The 21,577-nt window shown below is 40.3% G+C and overlaps 1 pseudogene; it reads left to right on the forward strand.

Moving 5' to 3' along the window:
• The first annotated feature begins 9,937 nt into the window (after positions 1-9,937).
• LOC148774955 (uncharacterized) lies at positions 9,938-11,958 on the forward strand (annotated as a pseudogene).
• The last annotated feature ends 9,619 nt before the right edge of the window (positions 11,959-21,577 follow it).

Consider the following 21,577-nt stretch of genomic DNA (forward strand, 5'->3'; position numbering starts at 1 on the left):
GCAAGGCTTGGATGCCAAAACTCGGAACTCTAATCCAGAGTCCCCTCTAGAGTGCTACAGTGCTGGGTACTCCAAGCCAAACGCAAAGAAATCTTAGTTTACAAATCATTTTATATGATGGAAACAAAAGTATGCATATAGTTCACCATGATTAGCAGACCATTTACCACGTGCCAACTATCGTCCTAGGATTTTAGGATCAGTGATAAAAAGGGACTGATTACCAATATGGACTTGGAGTGGAGAGAAGCAGGGTCCTGTGTGACAGCAGTCCCCAAACTTGTAGGCAGCAGGGGCTGGTTTTGTGGATGACAACTTTTCTCAGGGGTGAGGGGGTTTGGTTTCAGGATGATCCTCATAAAGAGCTCATAACCAAGATCCCTTGCATGTGGAATTCACAATTGGGTTTGCACTCCTATGAGAATCTAAGGCCTCTGCTGATTGGATAGGATGTGGAGCTCAGCGGGAATGCAAGTGATGGGGAGCAGCTGTATACACAGATGAAGCATCACCCGCTTGCGCGCTGCTCACCCCCAGCTATGCGGCCTGGTTCCTAACAGGCCATGGATCGGTACTGCTTGGTGGCCTGGGGGTTGGGGGCCCCTGCTCTATGATTCCGTGTACTGTATATATGATATGTGTAGATATATATGTACCTAAGCATATGATTACTAAATTACTAAAGTAATTGAAGTTCAGTAATATATGAGGTTCTCTGCTATGTATTTCAAATCCATGCTCTTAATTTGCCCACACAACAACTTGAAGACACAGGAATTACTATTTCTTCTCCATCAACCATGACACTCAGTGGTAACTTATCCACTCACTAAAAAATGGAAAAGTTCAGCTAAGAACTCCTTCTTGTTGAGATACAACTATTAAGCTACTCCCTCCATGTGTTCCACTGGTGTCCTTACTACTGAGATTCAAAGAAGCAGACAACAGAATGTTTCCATAAAGAATTTTTTCTAAAAAATGGGGATATACTAAATTATGCTTTAAAAATAACAGTTCAGAAAGTGAGGGAAAAACTGATAAAACATAGCAAAGCATAATATTATTACTATGACAGGTAATACAAATCAGGAACAAAACAAATAGAACAACTGAGAAATGTGCAGAAGATATAAAAAGATAATTCACCAAAGAATTAAGAGTGTGTCTTAAATGTATATATTAACTTCAGTCTGAAATTCAACAAGAAGCAAGTTAAACCATTGGAAACATGATATTTCCTTTGTTTAACTAGAAATTGTTACTTAAAGGGTTTTTTTTAATTATAATATCCAGTGTTATTGGGGAAATTGACACACTCCTGCCTTGCCTGAAGAAATATAAGAAGAATGTTTCTGGAAGAAAATGTGATAAAATGTATCAGAAACCCTGAAAACATCCAGTTCTAGGAAAGTATCTAGAGAAAATGACCTGATGAAAACTATGTCGCTTTAATTATAGCACCATATATATACCACCCTAAAATGAAAATGCCATCAACCTCTAAAACCGGCAAGTTATTTAACACACTGATGCTATATAAAGGTATGGAAAACAGACACTAAAAATGTGGGAAACACTGTCTTATATGTTAAAAGGTAACAAAACAGAATATGAGAAATCTTCTAAATTTCAAAATGTATATGGGTTAGCATTTCTGCTAAAAATACACTCATTTTGGTGGCTTGATATCATAAATGAACTTTAGCTTCTTTAAATCAATCCTGTATTTTCCAAATTTTAATGAGCATGCCTTTTTTTTGAACACAGAAAATAATAACAAAGCATTATTTGAAAAGAGAAAAATGTTTCACTAATGTGCTGCAGAGTTCTCAAGAAGACAACTTGCTAAAATTATTAATACTCAATACATCTCTCAAAGTTAAAAGCAGGGTAAATCTAGGCATGGCAATGATTAGAATATGTGGAACATACACTCCGTGAATGTTAACTTTAAATGAGGTTCATGGATATATTAGGTTCTCTGCTATGCATTTTAAGTCCATACTCTTAATGGACTTAAGTCCATACTCTTAAGTCCATACTCTTAATTTTAAGTCCATACTCTTAATTTTAAGTCCATATTCTTACTTGGAGAAGGCAATGGCACCCTATTCCAGTACTCTTGCCTGGAAAATCCCATGGGCAGAGGAGCCCAGTAGACTGCAGTCCAAGGGGTTGCTAAAAGTCGGACAAGACTGAGCAACTTCCCTTTCACTTTTCACTTTCATGCATTGGAGAAGGAAATGGCAACCCACTCCAGTGTTCTTGCCTGGAGAATCCCAGGGACGGGGGAGCCTGGTGGGCTTCCGTCTATGGGGTCGCACAGAGTCGGACATGACTGAACAGACTTAGCAGCAGCAGCAACTCTTAATCTGCCCATACAACAACCTGAAGACACAGAAATTACTGTTCCCCCCTCCATTAACTATGACACTCGGCGGTAACTTATTCACTCACTAAAAAAATGGAAAAGGAGAGTGAAGAATTCGTCTTGTTGAGATACAACTATTAAGCTATTCAGCTAAGTAATGAAACTTATCCCAAAGCCAATAGATAATATTAATTGCAAAATTTTAAGGGTGCAATTTTTTTTTTCTGTGTAGTGATGTATACATTACCAAGCTATATTTGGTGGAGAGATAATACATAAAGAATGAAACACTTGAAACTCTGACATAAAAACTATGTTCTTATATTTGTATGGCTATGTGAGTGAGTATGTATACAGTTTTTTGCCTTCATTTTCTTCTTAACCTTCAGGACCATGAATAATGCCCATATAATCAACTCTTCTTTGAAAAGACAACTCACAGATACATAATATTCTTTTGGATTAAGGTGCCATTGCAAGTCTATACATCTACCATGCATTTAACATTACAATAAGTCCCCTACACACAGATTTTGAAGTTGCAAACTTTCAAAGATGCAAGTGTGCACGCCAGCCCCTATATGCCAACCGTTGTACAGTTGTTGTCCAGTCGCTCAGCCATGTCTGTCTCTTTGCAACCCCATGGACTGCAGAAAATCAGGCTCCCCTGTCCTTCACCATCTCTCGGAACTTGCTCAAACCCATGTCCAGTGAGTCAGTAATGCCATCCAACCATCTCATCCTCTGTTGTCCCCTATCCTCCCGCCTTCAATCTTTACCAGCATCAGTGTCTTTTCTAATGAGTTGGCTCTTCTCATTAGGTGGCCAAAGTATTGAGCTTCAGCTTCAGCATTAGTCCTTCCAATGAATATTCAGGATTAATTTCCTTTAGGATTGACTGGTTTAATCTCCTTGCAGTCCAAAGGACTCTCAAGAGTCTTCTCCAACACCACAGTTCAAAAGCATCAGTTATTCAGCGCTCAGCCTTCTTTATGGTTCAATTCTTCAATCCATACATGACTACTGGAAAAACCGCAACTTTGACTATATGGACCTTTGTCAGCAAAGTGGTATTTCATGTTATTACAGTAGTTTTCAAGGTACTGTAAGATTTAAAATGTTTTCTTTACTTTCTTTCTACGTACATACTATTTTTGTAAAAAATATTACAAACCTATTATAGTACAGATTAGCAATAGGGCCTTCCCTGATGGTTCAGTGTTAAAGAATCCGCCTGCTGATCCAGGAGACATGGGCTCAATCCCTGGATTGGGAAGATCTTCTGGAAAAGGAAATGGCAAGCCACTCCAATATTCTTGCCTGGGAAATCCCATGGATAGAGGAGCCTGGCGGGCTACAGTCCATGGGGTGGCAAGAGAGTCATGCATGACTTAGCGACTAAATAACAACAGCTATCAGTATACAGCGGACTGTGTTATTCGCGCACCTAGGCTAACTGTTGAACTTAGGAACATGCTCTCAGAATGGAACTCATTTGCAGGTAAGGGACTTACTGCATATTCTTTTCCAGCTCAACTCAAGTTGAACAGTCTGATCCACACACTACAAGCCCCGGTCTTCCCACACCACCTTCCAAGTCCTGGGTAAATGTAGCATGATTCCCACCATCCCTGAGACTATCCACATGATACTGACCTCACCTGCGTGCCTTTCAGGAGGACTCCTCCACCTCCTCATACAGTGACTCCAAAATTACCATTTCAGCCACCAGTAAGGAATGTGTGAGAGACAAGTGGCTGGATTTCAGCTCTTTTATATTTGGAAGACTTGGTTGGCTGCCAAAGAAATTGCTCTTCCTGGAAATTAAATTATTCTGTGTTACTGAAGGTAATGACCGCTATGTTACTCTAATGTTTGAAAGTCCAAATAAAATATTTGAGAGAGAAGAATAAAATGTATTTCAAGAAGTGAGCTTTTTTTCCTTTTTTTTTTTTAGTTTGAGCAGTCATGCTTGGAGTCAAATCAAACATCATGTCTGTTTGGAAATTCAGTTTTTTTCTTCTTTCTTGATGGTGTCCATTATTGCTCTTATTCAAAGTTAAAACATGAAACAACAGCCAAACTCTAATTATCTACACTGAGGGAGAAAATGCTTGAGTAATAGCAAGCATGGGTTATCATTTATACACCCTTTGGGAAGTTAGATTTTGCCACGGTCCTTTTTATGCCCAATTCATATTACTTACAAGATCGTCCAATTACTGGCAGTCCGAGTCTAGCATGGGGAGTAGGGAAGAAGTGAGTTATTTTTAAGTTGGCAATACATAAATCAGCTGAATTTCACCAACCATACTCTCTATAAATAAGCCAGGGTATTGGACATTCCCGTGGTAATTCCTGATATAGTGTCAAAATACCATCAAATACTTGAAGAACTCAACCACCAAGCAAAACATCACTAAAGATACTATGCCAAGAATTCTACAACTAGGATTCTTTATAAACCAAGTCAATAAAGGGAATACGATTTCCGCATTTGTGATATTTCCTTCCAGGTGAAGGGAACTTAATGTAACATTTCCAGTCTCTCCCTAGCCCTTGGCTCTCTCTGAAGAATAAAGGAAATGGCTTCGCTAGCTGCTTCTGTTTTTCCTCTGGAGAACTCACTACCTTCAGAGAGCAAGGCCTGGTCTCTAGAACTCAGAGACACCTCTGTCCCTGTGGAAGGGAGGAGGGAAGGCCAAATTCCTTGGCTGTTATTCAGTATCACATCAAGCTACCTGGGCTGTTATTCAGCATCACATCAAGTTATAACTAATCAAAATGGATATTTCCCTCCATGGTGGCCACCCCTTTATCCCTTTTTCCTTCCCACATCCCAACTTTTTCAGGATCAGAGAGGGTTGAAGAGGAGGACTGATATTTACTGGGTTCCTTAGAGATACCACCAATTCACATTTCTGCACATTTTATCATCTGATGTAAATGCATACCTTTCTGTGCTTTATGTTGTTTCATATTTAAGGGAGAGAAGATGACAATAAGCATTATAAGATTATGGAGATGCTTCTAAACCAAAAGATTTAGAACATACATACAAAATGCACTCTTCTTAATACATATAGATTGAATCAAGTGTCTAATGACAGTTGTGAAAGCCACATCTATTAAGCAAAAAGTGTTATTAATGAAAAATCTCCAATCCTCACCTGTGAAGGATAAACATAATAACTAATTTCGATGATAGACTTAACTGTTCCCACCATCTAATGCTATAAACTAAATATCCCATTTTAATACATTCCATATCATTCAAAATGCATAGAAACTTCTATACTTAGAGTAACTTAACCAAACATAATTGGCTCACCCACTTACTTTGATCCAAAAACCAGAAAGGTCTTTTATGATAACGTGAATTTTACTCTGGTAACATAATTGGCAATTCCCACAATACATAAATTTGAACATAAACAGCTACATTTTTTGTTAAATGTTTCTCTGACTGAAGATGAGTTAGTCTATTACACAGGTCACATTCTGTAACAAATTCTAAAATTCACACATGTGTTTTTATCATAAAGATTATGTTGAAGGCATCCGTTCTGCCTCACAGGAGCTGGACAGAATCAAACCCACAGGAGCTCAACACTTCACTGAAGCAACCGAGAATGAAAGGACAAGCCAAAACGTCCATTTATCATCAGAAAGGCACCAATGGACACACACTTACCCCCCCCCAAGAACGTGACTGTAATTAGAGCTGGGGTGGGTCTTCTCTTGTGTAACAAATTTAGCCTTTTAAGTTTCCTCTTCCTTGTCACAGTGATGTTATGATGGGATTTATGCCCTGTGGTTCTAAACAGAGCAATTGCTTAATATTTGACCTCACGGAGAGCAACATTTATTAAACAGTTTATAATATTCCTGGTACAATGTTAATCTTTGTAGAAAATTTGATTTTAATCAGGTGAATAGAATAATGTTAACAGGGTGTGAAAATTTTACAATTTCTGACTGAGGATCTTTTTAAATTAAATTAAGATTGGAATCTTTTTAAGTAATGGTGCTGGGGGATATAATTTGCTTCTCTTTTAGCTTAACTATTATATATTTTGATATGTAAAGGACTGGCATATTATATAGTAGAAAAATTCTATTTTAAACACAAATCTACATAATAAAGCAATAATACAAAAGTAGTAGAGGGAGAATATATCTAACAGTTTTTGTTAAAGAGGGTCATGGCTTTTATATCACACTTAATATATAAATGTATTATTATATAATAAATGTACATAAAGTATATGATAATTATATAAAATTACATAAATATATTATGTGTTATAAATACATAAGTACTCGTCTTAATATGGAGATATCTATCTTTTATATTTATACAAGTATTTATAATTATAAGCCACTTACGCACTTATTTCACCCTGAGACTGGCTCTTTGAGATTTCTTGTCTTATTTTACTCCTTTTAAATTAAAACACACAAATATATTATATATCATTATGAATGATATTCTCCATGCTGGACATTTCATTCTCATGACTCAGTTATTTTGCTTGTTTAATTATTTAATGTAGTATATACTTATGTATGGGACCCATTTTACAGCTGAAACACTGAGATAATAATTGAGAATCACATAAACGGCCAAGGACACACAGCTTAATGGACACATAGCTGGGATCCCTCCAAAACCAGTGCTCTCTCTCACCTCTGCACCTATTCAAAGCAGAATCCAAAACAGCATTATACTATGATAAATACCTCTAATATCATATATATATTAAAATATGAACTATATATATCTGTTATAGGGCAAAACCCAACCTCTTCTCTAGAAATATATCTCTGATCTAACAATTAATGGAATAATAAGTTTCAATATATGTAATATATTTCACAGATAACTATTCAGGAATCTTACCAAGGGACACAGGTGAATATTTGCCTAAGATGGAAAGCTTCTAAGGAGCACTGTTTCACTTATTTAGTCATTATTTGCAATTTGCCAAAAATTAACAGATACAGAGTATAAATTCAGTATCCTAACAGAGCTAAGACTTCCTAGAAATCAACTAACCATGACACAGAGCTTGAAATTACACTCAGTTGTTTATCAAAAGATAAACAATTGGAGGTGTCAAAACTATACATTTTTGTTATGAGTCTTAACATTTTTCATGGACTAAAAGCACAGTATGATAAAATACTTCTGTGAGTTTCCTGGGCTGGTGATACTGTTTATGAACATAATTGGGTTCATTAAAGCCAACCAAGCAGTTTATTAATCAGTTAGCTAGACTGGTACAAAATGTGAAAGAAATTCTTTATCCATGATATGTTTAATATTTTTAATATAAAAGCTATTGATTTGACATATAATAAGATAAACTTGAAGCCAGCAACAAGTATAAGGAACTATTCTCACTCAAATTAATTTTTCATTCATATCCACATGCTCCTTATCATAAAGCTATCAAAGTACCATAGTCCTAAGAATACATTCACAATATGGGCCATGAAAACCATCATGGACAGCAACTGAAGAATTTGTCACAAAAACCATCATGGATATCAGCTGAAGAATTTGTCTTGAAGGTGTGTTTCAGCCAGCAAAGACCCATTGCACTACACCTTGGATGGAAGTACTAGATTTAAAAAGACCTGCTGGTCTTCTGAGATACAGATATTGAAGCTAGGTACTCTCAACTATATATCATCTTTTATTAATAAAAATAAAAATCTTTACAAAAATAAACACTTTTAAGTGTCTATTTAAAATCCTAGCATAACCAATCCCCCACTAAATAAATTAAAATAAAGGTAACACAGACAAACAACTATAAGGGGGTACTCATATCTTCTAGAGTAAATCATCAGGAAAAAAAAACACTTTGGGCAGTTCAAAATGGCAACAGTTCCTGTTTTAGTTCAACTACCTTGCTACAACCAGATATAGTGAGCCAGACAAACCATACCTCAATTTATGGAGAAACAAATTATAATAAATTACTTTAAATGTAACTTTAGTATTTTCTAACATAAAGACAACCTGATGAAACTACTCTGGAGAATTCAACAATTTCACATAAATGCATACCATATAAAAGAGAACTCTGAAAAAGCACAACAGAAACTGCCAAGTTCTTCAACACTGTCAGGAAAAGTACTTAGTATTCACTTGTATGCCAAAAGTAATGTTATATTTGAGAATACTATAACTTCATTTTTAATTGTAAAGGCCATCATGTGATACTATCCTGAGAAGTGATTTAACAAAATTATAAATCACAATTTCAACTAATATCATCAGAATTCCATTTTTCTCTCTGATTAATTATTTCAGTGACAGAAAAAGAAATTGGCTTGTGTTCTAATTGTGAAAGACGTGAAGTTGCTGGCAATACTGTAATTTGACAGTGCGTGACTATTATTTCAAACAATGAAAACATTAGTGACATCTCTAATGATTAAGCTCTACAATGACACAAACATACACCAAATTAGATAACTCCTTTCCACAAGGCTATGACAATTTTATTAGAGCAACGACCTCCTGTACTCCCTACAATTGCCATTCAATCAAGTACTATCATTTGCAACCCACAATACAACATAAGACTCACGCATCCAATATATGCAGTTTTACCCACACCCATAAGCTGCTCTCTGTGAACACATGGAGGCACAGAGTAATCTCTACTAGTCCTTTAGGAATCATGTTTAAAGCTGAAATGAGATTCAAAAGGAAAGTGAAAAGGGAGACATGAATGTGTACTTCAACGACTGCATCTTTTTGCAAGAAATTTGATATGAAAACAATGCAACAAACACAAGAGTGTGCTTGAAGTGCTCTTGGAAAGTTTTCTGAATGTGAAAAGGTGAAACTAAAGCAATATTGGTAAAAAAAAAAAAAAAAAAAATCACAATCGTCCATTAACTGGAGCCACAAAGATCTTGCTAGTCTTTCTATGATGCTGAGATATGTTAGCTGTATAAACACAGGTCTCCTAAATATCAGCATCTAACCCCAAATGCAATCATTTTCATTCATACCCTGAGATCATGAAACCTACAGACCAGTGAGAATGCCACTGAATGCTCTCCCCAAAACATTAAAAAATGGATCCTGCATGTGGCAAAGAGATTTAACCGTGCTTTAGAGCATCCAGTCCATATTAGAGGATGCCTGCCCCTATCTGCCATACTTCTCATAGAGCCAGCTCCCCAAACCAGACACAGGTGCACTCCTGTAATTCGATATGAGTCATATCCACCACTTTTTCCGTAGGATTTTAAAAGTGGCGCAGCTCTAAAGCCTCTTAGTCCTGCTGGTGAAGAGATGAACTGAACTACCCTAAGTAGCTGATGCTAGTTTAAAGCTGCTGATGGAAGGGTGCACAATGAGATAACTCTTAGGTAGTTTGAGCACCTCCCTATTTAAGTCGTTGCAGAAAATTGCAAGGAAGCATCTCAAATATTCATCACCTAGTTCCCAAAAGTGAAAACAGATACAGATCAGGCCTGATACCATGGTTAGGAGGCAACGCTTCTCTAAACCAACATATCCTCTTGGTAACAACAGGCATGAATGTTAAAAACACCTTTCAGAGTCAAAGCGAAACAGATCAGTTCGGGGGAGGGGGCGACACACCGTGGAATAACAACGCGCCGGTCTTTTCCCCCACACTCTTCCCTATCCCCAACATTTGCAGGGAAAACACAACTTTAGGCATTTTCAAAAGTAACTATTCTTGGTGGGAACCACACACACACCCCAAAACCTCTCAGACTGTTTTCCTACCACACAGACCAGGGAGGCTGCACCACCTCTCTAGCGACTTAATTCTGAACGTAGTGGCTGGAACCAGTTGAGCAGCCATCGATGGAAATACATTACACACCAGAATGAGAGAAAGGTCGGCGAACAAGGAAAGCAGCTGTGCTTTCGGCCATTAATTACCGATCACCCAAATATCGCCGCGCAGCCTCCCACTCACACGCACAGCCGTTCCGAACCTGGGTTTCAGGCGGCGCTTCCCGGAGCTTCGCTATCTATTGTCAGGACGCAGAAGCCCCCGAAACCTGGGGATCGAGCTGAAAACGCTGCCTCTGAAACAGCTAAATATAGACCCAAGGGGCTCTGGGTCTGGCAAGCAGCGGGAGACGGGAGAAACAGCCATGGACGCATATGACTAAGTATTTCCATTTTGTTCTAGCCAAACATCGTAATGACATTGAACATAAGGGCAAAAGACTGGAGGGGAGTCCTCCCCACCCCCACCCGTCTTCTCCCGTATATTAGGGACGTCATGAATGCCACGGGAAGGTTCGGGAGGGTGGCGGGGAGCAGTATTGTTGGTGTTGCCCTATATACGCCTCCTCGGGGAGAGATGGGTGGCGGGGAGGGGAGCACGCAGAGAAGCCACTGGGTAACCGCTCCGAGAAAGGCACTAACCCGGCCCCCAGCTCCAGGCTCGGCCGTCTTCCGAGCGAGGGGACCCGGCGCGATCGCGGTCGTCCCCCGGCCAGGAGCCGCCGAGGAGCAACCCCCACCAGCGGCGAGGAGGAGCACGACGCCGGGCGGGATGCGCGTGGCCCCAGCCGCCCGGCCAAGGCAACTCACCGAACGGCGCGGCGCCGGATTGCCTCCTCGCGAACATGCACCCGCCGCCAGCGACAGCTCCTCAGTCCGGGGAGAGGCGTGCGCGCCGCCGCCCGGCTTCAGGGCAAGGTCCTGACCTTGCCCAACTGCAGCATCTTCCGCTTTTGTTGTCTGAGCGCGGCCGCGGGACAAGTGATGCCGGCGGGGAGCAGGGGCGAGCGCCGCGGGGGAGAGGCGGCTCCCCGACGCGAGTGCGCGGCGCCCGGCCCGGCGGCCCCTCCGAGCGCAGCGCGCGCAGCGCCCCCTGCCCGGCTCCGCGGGCTCCGCGGGCTCGGGGCTGCTGCGGGCTCCTGCGGGCTCCCGCGGGCCGCTGCGGGCTCCGGGCGCCGCCGGCCGGGCCGGGAGAGCCGCAGCCGCCGCCGCGCCCGCCGCTCCGCTCGGCCGGTTGCCGCCGCGGGCGCGAGCCTGGGGCCGCCGCGGCGCCCGGCGCCGAGCGCTCCCGTGCTGCGCCCCGCGCGCGGCCCGCGCCACCTGTGCCGCCGCCGCCGCCGCCGAGGGCGAGGCTCCTCCCGCGGCGCGCGGCAGCCTCAGCCTCCACCTATGCCTCGGCGGCCGGCTCGGGCGCCCGGCTCGGGAGGCAGCGTCAGCCCCGCCGCCCGGACCTGCCCCGGGTGCCGAGCATGCCCAGTGCCGCCGCCGGAGCGCCGCGCTTCGCCCTGCGCATTCCACTTCTCCTGGTTTTCGCGGCAGCAGCGGGGGAGAGGGGAGGAGGCCGCGGGTTGGGAGAGGGCCGAGCATCCTTGGGAACGCACACCCCGGCCCTCAGCTGGGTGGATGCTCGCGAACCCGGCGCAAGCTGGAAGGGACCCGAGGAAGGCCTGGAACTCCGGGTTGGCCCGATGCTCAAAGGGCCGGTTCCTTCATGTACGTGCAACATGCTGACAGTTTATTGTGTGGCAGATGTCAGCGTGCCAAACAAAGGGCAGGGATGAAGGGGTTCTAAGGGAGCAGGTGTGTGCGTTGGGGCCGGCGGCAGGCTGACTGCCTGAGCTGGGTGGAGATGGAGTCTCTCGAATCCTGTGGCTCCAGAGCAAACATCGCCAGGTCAGCCACCTCCGCTGTCCCCCGGCGTCTGCCCCGTCTTCCCGTCACTGCCAGTGCCTTGATGAAACACGCTGTTCGCGGGTGGAAAGACTTTGTCCTTAAATGAAATCCCTTTGATTTGGAACCTGGAATGTATGTAACTTCCTGCTAGAGAGACTTGTCTAGTCTGGAACTTGAATAGATCGTAATGCTAAACTCCCCTCCTCCCTCCTCTTCCGTCGGCGCTCCCTCTTTGTTCCAACTTCGGCACTTCGGCCACCTCGTCTTCCTCCTCCTCGCCCCCCCCCCCACCTCCCAGTCTAAGATGAAAACCCTTACCGGTTGCTTCCCCCAAAGTTTCCCTATAACCCCCTGCATCGTTCTCTTCATTTTCAGCTTGTTTTTCTGTGTCACCTCCTGGTTTGACAGCTGATTGACTCCTTGGGGACTTCTCTGTACCTCTGTTGCTGTGAAATACAGCAAGTAGAAATCATCGCAGTGAACAGTGAAAGTCTTGTTAGAGAACAAGACCCTTGACTTGTGCCCAGGAGGTCCTCTGGGCCTTCACCCGCGTCCTCTCTTTCAAAAGTCATGACTGGACCCAGCCAGCCCTATTGCAATTACAAGACTTAAGACGCACAGAGCACTGTGCCCGGGGACCAGGGCAAACGCGCTTCCAAATAATGCCACAGCGCACCATCCCTGACCCTGTGGATCCCAGATTGACTGTGGTTATGAGCTTCTCTACTCTCCCCCTCCCCCGGCGCTGGTTTCCGAGACACAGACAGGCATGAGAGCCGTCCAGGAAATTGTCATCAGAGGGCTTTGAGGGGCTTGTGATTCTCAGAAAGAGTTGCTCTTTTGTGTTAAAAGAGATTATCCAACAAAGTTAAATGACCTGAATATTTATCCCGGGCTATTCTCTAGTATTCTTTGGAGGAAGTTAATATAATTTGAAGTAAGAGCAAAGGAGGAAAGTTTAAACAGGTTTGCCATGGTCAGTTTCATCAGACTCTTTTGCAGCCCCATGGACTGTAGCCCACCAGGCTTCTCTGTCCATGGGATTTCTCAGGCAAGGATACTGGAATGGGTTGCCATCTCTTCCTCCAGGGGATCTTCCAGACCCAGGGATGGAATCCACATCTCCTGTATTGGGCAGGCAGATTCTTTAGCCCCGAGACACCAGGGAGGTCCTTTAAACAGTTTAAATAAATAGAAACAAATGAATGGGGCAGCATATTAAGCAAGGACCTTTGACAACAGTGCAAATGTTCATTTTTAACTCTCCTACCTCAGGGCAGGGCAGGCATAGATAGATATACATTGGCTTGGTCTCACCTGCAAAAGTAGTCCTCCAGCCTGGCTCCAAGTTTAAAGCCAGCTCTGTGTTAAAATATTTCTGACTTCTCTGAGGGAGGACACTGCAGGGCCATTTTCAGCAGATGTTGAACTATATTTTTTATTTCAGGTCTCAGAAAGGCAGTTCAATTACCGTGGAGTATTTGGTACAAGACAAATTAGCAGCACTGTATCCATTAGGCCACATTATGTTTTAAAGGATGTTCTTTGTTTTTTTTTCACCATAGCTTTGGTCAGATTTGTGGGGGGAAATTTTAACTGTGCCGTTTTGTATCTGTGTACTATTTGAATCTTTTAACTCAGGAAGTCTTGGAGGGTATGCAAACTTGCAAAGTGTCAGTTACACTTTGGATTAAATCTGAGATAAGTGTACAGATATCATCCATAGAAAATATATACATCGTTTATGAATATGTAGGTCTAAGTTAGAAACATAATTTTCTGCAATTTTTTTAGTTGTTTTTGAGATGAACAATAGCAAACCCTATTCACTAACTGTACTCCTTGGAAATGACCCATAGGCAATTCCTATAGGCTTCTTTAGGCAGGTGATCTCTGTTCTTCTAACATAATGGGTACTTTAAGATATTAGTAAATGCACAATTTGAAAATATTGAAAAATAAAAACGATACTGGGTCGTGTTCCATCTTGGAATGACTCACTGCTGCCATCTCTTGCCTCTTACTTACAGATAGTTTCTGCAAATGGAATAATCTGAATTCCCTAGTTCACTATGAGACTAAAAACTATTAACTCATTACTTTCAGGTTGTAGTACTCAAGGCTAAAAGAGAAATCTTTGCTTGTTCTTCTGTGTATACATCAAGAGAGTTGTGTGATTCAGAAATCACATCTAAATATTGAAAGTTCTGCCTCTTGATTTTTCACATCACTTCAAAATTTGAAGCAAATACGTTTTTTCATCAAGTTGGGAAGATCTCCTGGAGAAGGGAAAGGCTACCCACTCCAGTATTCTGGCCTGGAGAATCCCATAGACGATATAATCCATGAGGACACAAAGAGTCAGACAGGACCGAGCGACTTTCACTTTCATGTTTTACATGGGAATTTTATTTATTGTTTTTAGGAATAAGACCAAATAGTTTAAAATATTCATATACATTAATGTATATGGAATGTTAAACTATGAGTGATTGTTGTTGCTGCCCAGCACTTAAATAGGAGTAGTAATGACACTCCTTTAAAATTTACAGTTTAAATTTTAAATAAAAGTCTTTAAAATAGGAACATAGCTCTCTCTATATATATACATATATATATATATATGTACACATATATATTTGTTGTTGTTGTTTAAGTCACTAAGTTGTATCCAACTCTTACCATCTGAGCCATGTTTATTTCTAAGAAATAAGACGACTAAAATAATCATCAATACCATAGATATATAAGGCATATAGACAATGTGCTATATGCTTATAGTATTGATGATATGCTTATGGTATTGATGAGTCTTTTATTCAATGTCTTTCCTTCCATATTTTCTCATTGTTTTTGCCTTCTCCAGGTATTTTGTGTTCTGGGCTAGGCATGGTGAGAAAACAGGACTTACAGTACTGAAGCAAAGCAAGAAGGATTCAGAGTGCGTTCAGTAATGGCTAAGGTTCTTAGAGGTCTTTAGAGATTCTTGGAGATCACTGGCGATCCTTAGAGATCTTTGGAGATCCTTGGAGATCTGGGGCTTCCCTTGTAACTCAGCTGTTAAAGAATCCACTTGCAATGTGGGAGACCTGGGTTCGATCCCTGGCTTGGGAAGATTTCCTGGAGAAGGGAACGGTTACCCACTCCAGTTCTGGACTGGAGAATTCCATGAACTGTGTAGTCCATGGGGTTGCAAAGAGTTGGACACAACTAAGTGACTTTCACTTTCACTGTCTTGGAGATCCAGTGCAACATTCATGAACTCAATGAAAGAGTCAGAGAGCAGGGAGGTATCTAGCAAGGGCACCTACACATATCAAAAGTTGCAACCTGATACTAAAATGTCTAAATCCTATGGAGGCTGGTCCTAACTAGGCAGTGAGTCAGAAGTCTATGTCAACAGGCATTTGTGAATAACACATACAAAAAGATGACATAACATTATGCAGTGTGAAGCCAGAAAGAATTTTAATAACAGGCATTGACAACAAAGGGAAATAAATGTTATGTTGTGATTTATCAGCAATGCTTGTAGACAAAATAGACTTCTAGAGGATGAAGGAACTGGCTCCCCAAATTGGTTGGCTTAATACCCACAGACAAAGGATAGGAAGGAGAATCCTGTAAAATAACACCCAAACAGTGGAACAGGGGAGTTCTTATCAAGGATTATCTAGACTTTCTAGATAAATTTTAAGGCAGAGTTGATATAGCATAAAAATGTCATCCACAAAATTTCAGTTTTTTCACCAAACATCCAGGTCAGTGGTTCTTAGTGGAAGCATTACTGTTTCCAGTTCATAAATATGTAAGAGTGTATTTTCTAATTGTCACTAGCATTTAGTCATCTCCAGCCACACATTTTAAACATTCTGCAATTATGTGACAATCCCACAGGAGGAAGAAAAAAACCTGTATCATTCACAACTTTTCATCCAAGATTGTTAAAAACCTTTTCCTATGTACCTAAGTCTACCATATTGCTCCATTTTCCATAGAAGCATAAAGAATTTTTGCATGGTTTTACTCTACATTGAATTTTACAGGAATGCTTCTAAGATATGAATTATGGAAAGATTTAACATTGTTTTATTCAGAAATTAGCCAAGATTCGTTCATAAGATTAAGAACAATACCAGTAGTATGCATGTCTGCATACAGTTCAGTTGCTCAGTCATGTCCAACTCTTTGCAACCCCATGAATTGCAGCACACCAGGCTTCTCTGTCCACCACCAACTTCTGGAGCTTTCTCAAACTCTCATGTGCATCGAGTAGGTGATGCCATCCAACCATCTTATCCTCTGTCATCCCCTTCTCCTCCTGCCTTCAATCTTTCCCAACATCAGGGTCTTTTCTAATGAGTCAACACTTCAAATCAGGTGACCAAAGTATTGGAGTTTCAGGTTCAGCATCAGTCTTTCCGATGAATGTTCAAGACTGATTTCCTTTACCATTGACTGGTCTGATCTCCTTACTGTGCAAGGGACTCTCAAGAGTCTACTCCAATACCACAGTTCAAAAGCAACAATTTTTTGGCATTCAGCTTTCTTTGTAGTCCAACTCTCACACCCATATATGACTACTGAAAAAACCATAGCTTAGACTAGATGGACATTTGTCAGCAAAGTAATGTTTCTGTTTTTTAATATGCTCTCTAGGTTGGTCATAGCTTTTCTTCCAAGGAACAAGCATCTTTTAATTTCATGACTGCAGTCACCATCTGCAGTGATTTTGGAGCCCAAGAAAATAAAGTCTGTCACTGTTTCCATTGTTTCCCTGTCTATTTGCCATGAAGTAATGGGAACGGATACCATGATCTTCATTTTTGGAATGTTGAGTTTTAAGCCAAATTTTTCAGTCTCCTCTTTCATTTTCATCAAGAGGCTCTTCAGTTCCTCCTCACTTTCTCCCTTAAGGGTACTGTCATCTGCATATCTGAGGTTTTTGGTATTTCTCCCAGCAGTCTTGATTCCAGCTTATGCTTCAATCACATCATTTACTCTGCATAGAAATCAAATAAGCAGGATGACAATATACGGTCCTGACATACTCCTTTCCTAATTTGGAACCAGTCTGTTGTTCCATGTCTAGTTCTAACCATTGCTTCTTGACCTGCATACAGATTTCTCAGCAGACAGGTAAGGTGGTCTGATATTCCCATCACTTTAAGAAATTTTCCGTTTGTTGGGTTCCACACAGTCAAAGACTTTAGCATAGCCAATGAAATAGAAATAGAGGTTTTTCTGGAATTCTCTTGCTTTTTCAATGATCCAATCAGTTCAGTTGTTCAGTTCAGTCACTCAGTCATGTCCGACTCTTTGCGACCCCATGAATCACAGCACGCTAGGCCTCCTTGTCTATCACCAACCCCCAGAGTTCACTCAAACTCATGTCCATCGAGTCGGTGATGCCATCCAGCCATCTCATTCTCTGTCGTCCCCGTCTCCTCCCGCCCCCAATCCCTCCCAGCATCAGACTCTTTTCCAGTGAGTCAACTCATCGCATGAGGTGGCCAAAGTATTGGAGCTTCAGCTTTAGCATCAGTCCTTCCAATGAACACCCAGGACTGATCTCCTTTAGGATGGACTGGTTGGATCTCCTTGCAGTCCAAGGGACTCTCAAGAGTCTTCTCCAACACCACAGTTCAAAAGCATCAATTCTTTGGCGCTCAGCTTTCTTCACAGTCCAACTGTCACATCCATATGTGACCACTGGAAAAACCATAGCTTGAAGCAGACTCCTGCATCAACCTGTTGTTATAGCCTTTATCTTTATGCTGATGCCACGCGTAGGTACAAGTGTCTAAGTATTTGGTTAGCTATTCTAGCCTAGTTGCGACCACACATTTAGATAAAGAAAAACATAATATTTTATTTTTAAATAATTTTCCAGTTTTTCTTCTTCATGTTTATGTTAGGCTATTATGTAGGCCCTTAAAAATACATTAATATCTGTGAATTTCTTTTCAAAATAACAGAATAAGCATTATGCAGTATTTTTTATAGAAATAAAGCACTGGGTTTCATTAGGTTTGAAGATGAAAAACCTAAATGATTCACTTAAGAAAATCAATAGACTCTATTATAATCATGTATACTGTAGGCTCAAGAAGAGAAGTTGGGGCTTCCCACCAAACTTGTTCATTATTCTATTTTTGTTATAGTATAAAATTTATGATTAATGATTAATCACATACATAGGCCTCAGATTGGCCTGAATGCATAGGAAGAATTTCAAATTAATCCTGATTTTTCCCTCAGTTTTATGATCTCAGATTCAGCTTCTTTCCTAAATCCCCAATATTTGTCCATATCACTATTTATTGTGTTGTTTTGCTTTAAAACTTCCATTTGGCTTTTCAGATTTATTTTTCCTCCACTTTCTCTATTCACTCTTCTAATTCAGCCAAAATATTCCAACTGATTCCAAATCGCTGGTGGTTACCTTCCCGACGTCTATCTTCTCTGCCTTCTTTTCGTACAGGGCCCAGATTTCGTTTGGCGTGGCACGTGACTGCCGATAAAACAACACTTCTCTGCTTCTGTTGCTGCTGCATGTGGTCCGCATGTAAGCCTCAGAGACTGAGGGGGTATTCAGAGAGCAGTTGGCTTTTGTGGAAAATTCCCCAGTGCTGCTTGGCCCTTCCTTCCCACAGTCTGAAATGCAGACTGCAGGCTGGATTTGGACCATGAGAATGAGAGCCACAGACCGAAAATGACTAAATCTAAAATCAAAGGATTTGAGAATTTCCTGAAACCGCTGTACCAACTTGGGACTTCTGGTCCCTGAGCTTCTTATTAAGGGAGAAAAATTAACCCGTGTTTGGTTAAGCCACTGGTAGTCGGTTTCTGGTCTGTACAGTCAAATGCTATCTCGGGTCTATTCAATGTGTATCACTTTAAGTATTTCCCTTGCAATATATTTTCTCTGAAACTTAAATTTTTTCAATGAAATGACCACATGAAAAGGTCTGAAATTACATGTATTATAAGATAAATCAATGATAAACCAATCTAACATAGGATGAGATTTTGTCACTGACCAATGAATGAGGTTAGGTTGAAAATTTTGCACAATGAGTCCACCCTACATCATCTAATGATTTTTACACTGTCTTCCAAAATGAATAGCTAGTTTTCAATTCCTGGTCTCCTTAATGTTTTCCACTTTTCCAGGGTTACTCTTAAGGTTGTATAGAGTTCATATTGTGAAATCATATTGTGAAATCATTAAAATTCTTGAAGATCCCGTCTTACTAACTAAAAAATAAACAAGATTTTGCCTCAGATTATGGTGCGAATTACATGAATGAATCAGTCTACAGCAAACATTATGGCTAATATTAATGATGACATTAAAATGTCCTTTGGCTCCTGCCATTTTAGCTGCTATAGCAAAGCATACGTATTATCTGATTGCCAATATCTTATTCAGTCATCAAGACACAGAGATGATACCATCTTGTCAATGAATGCTTTTCATATTCATTTCTCCTAATAAGCATTAACTGGATTTCTTCCACATGCAGATAATTATATCTTGCAGACTAATGATGAGAGTCTACACTGATCTTCATTTTATAAACAGGTTGTGTTTATTGCCTTCACTGAAGTTTTAGAAATTCCAAAATATAAAATATCTAGACCAAAGTTAAGTGACTATCCTCTTTGTTATATGTCATGATGGTATATATTTTATATGCTATCGTGAAATAAATATTGGCTGCTCTATACAATTTATCACTTTAGCTTATCTGTTGAAAATAACCTTATTAAATAGTTCCCATGTTCACTAAGATTTTGTCTGTGTATGTGGAATATGGACATGGCTGGTTAGAATTTATAGTTCTTGCAGTCATACCTATCAAACTTGCAGAATTATGGAGACTAAATTTTCTAAATAATTTAACATTATATAAAATTTTGTTTATGTAAAAGTAACCTCATCATAAATAGACATTAAAGGTATTCAGGCAAGAATACTGACGCTGATTACCATTTCCTTCTCCAGAGGATCCTCCCGATCCAGGGATTGAATCCACATTGCCTGTGAATACACCTTCATTGGCAGGTGTATTCTTTACCACTAGAGCCACCTGGGAAGTCCATAAACTAATTAGAAAATTCAAAACACTATGAAAAAAATCTTAATCTCGTGACTCAGAACTAAAGCAGTTTGTTTTAATTATAGTCCATAAATGTACCTCCTCTTATTCAGTTAAAATTATGTTTCTATAATTTTTCCATTTCATTTTTATAACTAACACTTTCTGATTATAAGGTTGGATCATTCTTTATATAGCCAATTTTCTATTTTATACATTTGGCTGTTATTGCATAATTCATCCCACGATACTAAAGTTTTAATTAAGATTATTTTCTCAAATTGTTGGAAACGATGAACATCCCAACTGAAAAAATAGACAAAACTTTTATTTCTGATTAAGATGGAATCATTTGTGGCAGCCCAAAACTTCTACTGAAAATAATTATAATTAGTGAATAAAAACCAAAAATATTTCTCTAAAGTATCAGAAATCTACTAAAGCAAAAATAAACAGAGGAGCCATGATTTTTGATAGGGAAGGATATGGAGGGTTGAATCAATGCTGTATATCTGCTTTTGTCCTAGAACCTTTGCCAGCACTAGATGCAGTGAGAGGCTGAGTTTTGAGAGTTTTCCCAGACAGAGGGCCATTGTATGAGATACAGATGCAAGCAGAGGTTTTGCTGATCTCCTAGGGCTTCAAATAAAAAGCTAATCACAATCCCCATGAAAAGGGGGAACAGAGAACTGAGGCTGAAACATGGCTGAGTTTCCCTGAAAAAATTTTGTTAATTTCTGAAACTGAATTAGGCCAGAAAGTTGAGAAAAGAAGGCTCTGAGAATCAGAATATAATTTTAGCAGTTTTGTGCAGAAGAGAAAAATCTTTGCAGCCAGATCTTCCTGAGACAGTGCCTTGGGAAACTCATCAAGCTTTAAGTTAAAACCCCTAGAAGGTTGCTGTCTGAGAGATGTGGAAAACAGAGATAGATGGACACTTACCAGTTTTACCTCAGCAAAATTCAGTTAAGTCCCTGATTGTATTAGATGTGACCGAGTCTTCTATCTGTTTAACAGAGGAAAGAGTGAACACTTTCAGGCAAACCTCCAAAATGTTTCATATACAGTATCCAACATTCAGTAAAATTTATTATGCAAGGATAAGAACAAATGACCAAGAACCAGTGCACAAATCTATATTAGAAATAGACTCATAGGTGACAAATACTGAAGTTAGTAGATAAGACATTTAAAATATAATAATGATCAATATGTTCAAGAAAGTATAGGAATGAAGAAAAAAATAAACATGAAAAGGTAGAACAGTTCACCAGAGAATTGGAATCTATGAAGAAGAATCCACTGGGAATTCCAGAACTTACAAATATAATAACTGGGAAATTAATTTTAGTAATAAATTTTAGTTAGCCCATTATATGAAAAACATTATCAAGTGCACATGTAACATTTGAC

The sequence above is a fragment of the Moschus berezovskii genome, chromosome 18, assembly GCF_049115385.1.
Source record: "Moschus berezovskii isolate FMDL1 chromosome 18, NW_MosBer_1.0, whole genome shotgun sequence".
Taxonomy (NCBI): domain Eukaryota; kingdom Metazoa; phylum Chordata; class Mammalia; order Artiodactyla; family Moschidae; genus Moschus; species Moschus berezovskii.